Genomic DNA, 7,083 nt, shown 5'->3' on the forward strand with positions numbered 1-7,083 from the left:
AGTTTGAGTTTCAAGTTGAACCAAATTTCGGTGTAAGGTCAGTGTACAGTGTAAATTTGTCTCCAAAGGTCAGTGCTCCAACCTTTCACCCGAAACGTTTAAGCTATTAACGCCACCTATCATATGAACTGAATCGTAATTTCGTGCCGTCTGCTCTTTTTTAATTTTAAATGACGTCAACGTATTTGAGACAGCCGCTTGTTAAGGTAACATCGTTTAATGTTGAGTAAGTTATATATTTTCACGTAAATAATGTGCTTGACATATTTGTATAAAAAATTAAAAACCAATTGTAGTTGCTGAATTAAGTATTAAACGTCAAATCTTTCCCTGTTTCCATGTTGTTACTTTGATAACATCGAAAGACAACTACCTAAGCGTAATGAAGGCATAACGTGAAGGGCACACAGATATTTGTGTCAGTAGTTATATTAGTAATGGTGAGACAGTAATTTTTTCATTCCTGTGTAATTTATCTTCAACTTTTGAAGTTGTAATTAAATTTATATGTTCTAACATTGGTAAGATTTATTTTTAGTTATTGTATTGAATTATACATAGTAATGAAACATGTTTAAAAAAACTTAAAACGGCGCCACATTCCCTCTATGAGTTGAAGGTTGTACCCTTGTTGGTCATCAGTGACTTAGGTAACACGCCCGAAGAGAGGACAAAGATGTGATAACATATCACATAGCAGGTAAATGATGTCCACCGCCAACAGAGAACCATTTCACGAGGTGACAATGAAAGGCATTCCTCAACAATATTCCACTTGTTATAGAAGAACGTGAAGCTCTGCGTATTGCAAATTTTGTAATTTCTCGTAATGTATTAACCATGTTATTAACATTTTTTGTTGCAGGTGGGTGCAAGCTTCTTGAATAGCCTTCCTCCAGTTTTTGCTGAAGACTCCTCAAAGAGCCTTCTGCTTTCCATGAACATGGTGCTCATCCAATTCCACTGAAGAACACAGAAATGGTCATAAGAATGGTTTCTATTCGACGTAGGGTATAATAGTCCACCTTCTGAAATTTTCATTTGGACATTTTTTGAGATAGAGGGTTGCTGCAAAGTCAGTTAACCATTAAGAGTTACTGCGGTGTCCTTTTAATTTTATTCTTCACTTCAACATTTCATTGTTATTTTTTCCATCATTCCTTGCTATTGTTTCTGCATGCATGGCCTTCCTTTATTGTTTCATTTATAAATGGGCTAAACTTTCTTATAGCTTAGTCGCTGCCTAGTAAGAAAAGCAAGAAACGCTCATAGCTTCGGCTAATGCATGTTTGGAGGCCCTACTCAAGTTTGCGTCTGTTTGGCAAATAATTACTGAAAATGAAAGGGCTAGGAAGGAATACGAAAAGCTAAGGTTTGAAAATTAAAGGTTTAGACTGGAAACTGAGAGTATTCAAGCCAACATGACCGAAGTGAAAAATTGCAGCCTGAAAATAATGACTAATTTTGTTTTTTTGAAGACATGCTCAAGCGAAGCATGTTCTACTTTACTGTAGATAATTTTCTAAATGTCATGAAAGGTTGTTTGAATAATGTCTCCCTGTATTTCGATTATTTTCAATGCTCAATTTGGTATGCATGATGGCATAAACTCTCTCTGATTACTGTATTCTCCTTTGTGATTTTATAGTACTCATTGTAGATATTCTATTAATTCATTTTCAACAAAGTTTCTTTAATATCCAATTTGACATGTACTTTTTTTCATTCTCTCATTATAAATAGTTATTTTTTTCGCGTTTAATCCATATAATTTATTACACGCGATATTTGCGTGTATTTTATGATTTATTTCTCGCATACGTGTTAGTTTACTGTTAACTTGTATTGTAATTTAGTAGACGCTTCATTTAATAAGCGCATTAAATTTATTGCATGCATTTTTTTAAATTATTTGGATTTTTGTTATCATTGACCGTTATTAAAAGGGGTTGTGAGCCTGTGTGGATAGTGTTTGTCATCCTCATAGAGCTAAGTGGAGCCGGGGAGGGATTTAAAAATGACGAAAAAGTCTGTTACCGCCTTTAATGCTTTAAAACCGTTAATGGCATGTTTTTAATCTGTTCACATTAGAATTATGTTGATGATGTCTAGGCTGTACTCAAGATGACATTATTTATAACCAGCATGCCAGCACCCAATCAGTCCCGATACGCTCTCAAACCCAAAAATTCGGCAATTTATTTTCCACGTGTATTAAATTTTACATATTTCTGACTGTCAAGAGTTCATTGCTCTTTTCTGTGGCATGATTGCAATTTACATCCTCCGAAGTCTTCATGACCACATACCTATTTTAAATATAACTTAACTATTCTATTGTCATTCATTAGACCTATTTCAGATTTACCATATTCATATTAAGAGAAACAAAGGGGTGATTATACCAATTGCTGCATACTGAAATGCTTACTTTTCAAGTAACTGTTCATTGGGAAGGTGTAAATATGGTTACTGGTTATGTTTAATAAGTTATGTCGATTTGCAGTTGTAAAGCGCTTCCGCGACTTCCAGTGTTAGTTTCGAGGCGCAAATGGCTTGACACTCAGTCTCTGGATAAGCTTTTTCGTCAGCAGTTGGAAGATATACCTCGTCTGAGAGAGGAAAGGATAAATATTGATTAAAGGGTATGGGTGTATATCGCTCATCAACACACCATTCCATGAGAATATAATAAGTGCGAAATTGTTTATGCCACAAGAGCATGAACGAATCATGGAGTTGCTCTTGCGATTTTGGTCATGCTAAGTGCTCAAATAAGGCTTTAACCATTCAGTTACCACGGGCGATCAGCCCTCTCACCTTTTTACTGCAGTGACTTCTATACTGCGATCCACAGTTGCCACACAATCTGAATAAGTAATAAATAATAAAAGAAATAAATTAAATGGTGTGTTTGTATTTAAATCGGATTATTAAAGGGGAAAATTAAAGAGTTTAGTTGGATACTTCATAAATTAATTAATCCTTCATAAATTACACTCACCACTTTACTCGACACGTTGATCAACGTAGGGAGGTTGATAGAAAGTGTTGAAATGTCGTCTGCTGTAAGTGCGTTCAGCACATAGCGTTACCGAAGCAACCAGTAAAACCGGTGTTTAACCGGTAACTCATTTGTCAGTTTATGAAAAAACATTTTGAATTTGGTGTATACATCTGAGTCTGCGCGGAATTTGCACCAATCACTGAGCCAAGGCATGTAACGTCATCGGTAGACGTAGCCAATTAAAAGGCCAAGGGCAATGGTTGACGGTCCAACCAGCGAGCCAAGGGCAAAAGGAGGAGCTTAACTTTTCTGCAGAATACGGCCGCTGGTATACTCCTGTGAGGATACGTTCACTGGTCAATGGCTGAAGGAGAACATAGCCAACTCGGTGGTGGGAAATGCGGTGCTCTCAGTAATGAGAGCTAGCGAACTCCCTAAGCCGTTTAAGGTAATGTTCCGCACCAGGGACCAGATCACCAAAGAGCCGGCGGTGCTGTTTCGGCGCCTAAAGGCCCTTAACGATGGCTTTGCAACCGAATATTGGAAATGCATTCGGACATACGTGGACAGGGCCGTGCGGTACTGGGTACTGTCCATCGATGGCTGGACGCCATTAAGAATGCTGGTTTCGTGGGCTTCACTGGAGTGGACAAGGGTTCCTTCAAACTCCTACAGCACACGGAAACCACCAAAACCACTGCAGCCGAGTCTACGGCAGGGGGTGGGACTAGCGAAATGGGGATCTCGCTGTGGAGCTCACTGGTGTCGCTCTAGGCACAGAGGGGGAGGGGGTGGCTCATTCGGAAGCTTGTTCTTCCATGGATCAGTCAACCCTACTGGAAGAATCGGATGGGACCCTTCGGGATCCAGCCGATGTGCTTTCTAGTGGTCCTGATGAGGGGGAGGATCTTGGGACTGGGAGCTAGCCTGTCGGGGGGGGGGAGGTGACACAAGCCCTCTCAGGACCGATGAGGTGTAGCTAGGTCCCTTCTGAACCCCTCTCTCAAGGACCATGGGGACGCTACTTGCTATTCAAATCAATCCGCACCATAGTAAGGCGGCCTCTGCGGTACTCTGCAGGAGGTTTGCTATAGAGGGTCTTGATCTGGCCCTCATACAAGAACCGAGGATTTGCCATGGCAAAATCCTCGGTCTTGACGCGGCGGGGTCACTATTTTATGACCATACTGCTGCTAGACCTAAGGCGTGAATTCTGGTTCGGAGCGATCTTTGTGGTATCTCTCTACCGCTGTACACGTCCCAGGACACGGCGGCCGTAATGCTAGTCCTGGCCACTGGGCATGCCAAGTTGACTTTCACGGCTGCCTCTGCATACTTTGCCCACGACGCGGACTCTCTCCCGACAATTGAGGTGATCAATTTGGTCAATAAATGTGAAAAGAGAGGGGACAAACTAATCATTGGCTGCGACGCCAATGCTCATCACATCACGTGGGGCAGTTCTGACTGCAACAGGAGAGGTGATGATTTACTAGAATATTTAGTTGGTTGTAAACTCCATATTCTTAATCAAAACAATGAACCTACTTTTGATACTTTTAATAGAAGGGAGGTCATTGACCTCACGCTAGCCACGGAAAACCTCGTGTCTTCCGTGTCTAACTGGCATGTGTCTAATGAGCCGTCTCTGTCGGATCATAGGCACATCTGCTTTACTGTCGCGACTACCTCTGTCCCGGCGGGGACGGAGATACGCAATCCAAAACGGACTAATTGGGCCGGCTATAGGGAAGACCTAATCCTACGCTACGGAGGGGGTCATACTCCTAAACTTACCTTACCTAAGGATCTTGATATAGCTGCTGGTGATTTACAGTGCTCCATCATGGAGTCGTTCCACCGGAACTGCCCACTTAAGACCGTCAACCGCTCGAGGCTTGTCCCTTGGTGGAACGCGGATCTCAGCCGGCTTCGTAAATACACGCGCAGGCTCTTTAACAAAGCCAAGCGCACTGGTGACTGGGCTGCCGTGGTTACCGTACCGGCTAGACCAACAGTACCCCTGCAACCGGATTTGATGAAACTCCCCTTCGTGGATGCCTTTTTCTCCCTAAAATTCTATTTGTCAAGAACGGGCTTGGGCCTGGACGTTTTTAATCAACACGTCGCTTCGTCTCCAAATCTATTCCCGGACGGGTATAGCGGCTGTATCACGCATTTAGGTGCCACACCCGAGGAACTCGACGAACACTACATAAAGAAAACCCTCAGTCTAAAGGGTGTCTTGGGTACAGTGGGAGTCCCGCCCTTGTACGCCAGGGCGTATGTGGAGGGAAATCGACTTGAACAGGCGTTGATACGCGCGTTATCTTTTTCAAAAATCCGAGTGGTAGGAGCCATCGGCCTCGACTACTCAAGCCTATCGACATTTGTCCTTCGGCCATTCAACGAGTAACATTTCGCGATCAATTACAGATAGCCAATCATTTTGGCTATCCTGTATTAGTACAGTGTCGAGATGGCCGCCCGTCTCATGGGCTTTTACGGCCTGAATGGCGGAAATGCAAAACAAATTGAATACCGATCGTATCATCGTAATGGTGATTTTTCCGGGGACCCGGCGATGGCGGCTAAGTAATTGGGGGTTTTCCCGAACCTTTACGTGGCCATATCACCCATGATGTTGGACTCTGGTCTTCCCCATCTGATCCGGGATTTTCCTTTACACCGCCTTATTGCCCAGTCCGGGGCCCCCATGTTTGCCGTGAACCGAGATCAACCTACGGATATGCCCGTCCCTGCGCCGGGATTAGCTCTGGATGTTATCAAGGCCATTACGGTCGCTAAACATGTACCGGTACTAGAAGTGGCCGCTACCATTATGCGTTCATACATTAGGATCTTCCGCTTCCCCGGTTGGAACCACTAACCGATTTTATGCATGGGGCGCATGCACAAAAAACAGAATTCATTACCTTGCGTTTGTTTCGATAGGACTCTTTCTTTCATGTTAGATTTCAATTTCGAAAAAAAAACCAAAAAAATAATAATCCCGTGTTTTTGTTTTTAGGGACGAAGTTGTCCTATCTGTATACGAAATTGATGTATCATATCGATTTTTGTTTTGATGTACCTTTTTGTGTGCCCCACTAAAATGTGGCCTGTTTCCTGCTATCATTAAATACACATGGTCTACCTTATGTTGTGTGATCTTCCCGTGTTTCTATATGGGGAACCAGGGTCCGGGGGTTTCCTCTTTTCTTCTTTTTTTTTTGTTTTTTCAGATACTCCCAGCGGCTTTACACTGCTGTCCTCCCTTTCACCTGGGGCCGTTGCTTATTGCTTGCAGAGGGGGAGGATGTAACGGGGAGCCCGTTACGAGGGTTTACCACCAGATACCAGAGTTCCCCGCTAGACGGCCCAAAAAAGCTGAACCTTGGACGTGTCGTCTGCTCGACTAACGGATTGGCTGCTCCCCAGAGGCCCGAGGGGATATAATCAAACGTAGCCCGGGAATCTGGGCAGTTGGAGGGGTACCGGCATCTAGACCAGTTAATGATTTTTGTTAGATGAATTAACTTCATTTACTTATTTAATGGATAATATATGTATTTTTTACTAACGGATTGTAAATATAATTTAACCGGATTTATATGTCAATAAATATATTGGATTAATTGAAATTACGTAGTCGTGTGTTTTCGGGTCTCAGTAGAAAGCGCGCGATTACAACTTGAAGTACTGAGCTAACCAAATTCTTGACTTGGCGAAAGTGATTATTCTTGATAACACACCAACGGTTGGCCCTCTGGTAGCGGTTTCTGAACTTTCCCTCCAAAACGTGAGACGCACGCGGTGGTAGACGGCCGAACTTGATTCAAGCACCCGCTTCGTCCGTGTTCCGCGGCTTTAGGTTGGGGGGAAGTGGGTAGGAAATTTTTTGGAACTCGACCAATTTTTTTCCCTCTAGTGTAGGCGCGATGGAAGCGGCATAAAATCCTCAAATTTGTTCACTAGTGCCAGGATCTACCAATGCTAGAGCTCTTTACTTCAAGTCTCATCTTACTTCGGCTGCGACTAAGGCCCATACATAACGTTTTGGTTTTTAAATACAT

General features: G+C 42.9%; 2 long non-coding RNA genes across 3 annotated transcripts; one reads left to right on the forward strand and one right to left on the reverse strand.

Moving 5' to 3' along the window:
• The first annotated feature begins 975 nt into the window (after positions 1-975).
• On the forward strand, positions 976-2,837 carry LOC149640674 (uncharacterized). Its single transcript, XR_016372218.1, has 4 exons — positions 976-1,011; positions 2,352-2,438; positions 2,507-2,645; positions 2,720-2,837. It is a non-coding gene; the product is annotated as an uncharacterized LOC149640674 (long non-coding RNA).
• Positions 2,125-3,044, reverse strand: LOC149640675 (uncharacterized). 2 transcript variants are annotated; one of them, XR_016372217.1, is made up of 3 exons: positions 3,005-3,044; positions 2,821-2,869; positions 2,125-2,612 (listed from the first exon to the last, which is right to left on the reverse strand). It is a non-coding gene; the product is annotated as an uncharacterized LOC149640675 (long non-coding RNA). The 2 variants fall into 2 exon arrangements; XR_016372216.1 differs by lacking the exons at positions 2,821-2,869; positions 3,005-3,044 and adding an exon at positions 2,675-2,800.
• Positions 3,045-7,083: the final 4,039 nt, after the last annotated feature.

The sequence above is a fragment of the Phalangium opilio genome, unplaced genomic scaffold (assembly GCF_054372755.1).
Source record: "Phalangium opilio isolate 3A_F unplaced genomic scaffold, DU_Popi_V2 ptg000093l_1, whole genome shotgun sequence".
NCBI classification, from domain to species: Eukaryota; Metazoa; Arthropoda; class Arachnida; order Opiliones; family Phalangiidae; genus Phalangium; species Phalangium opilio.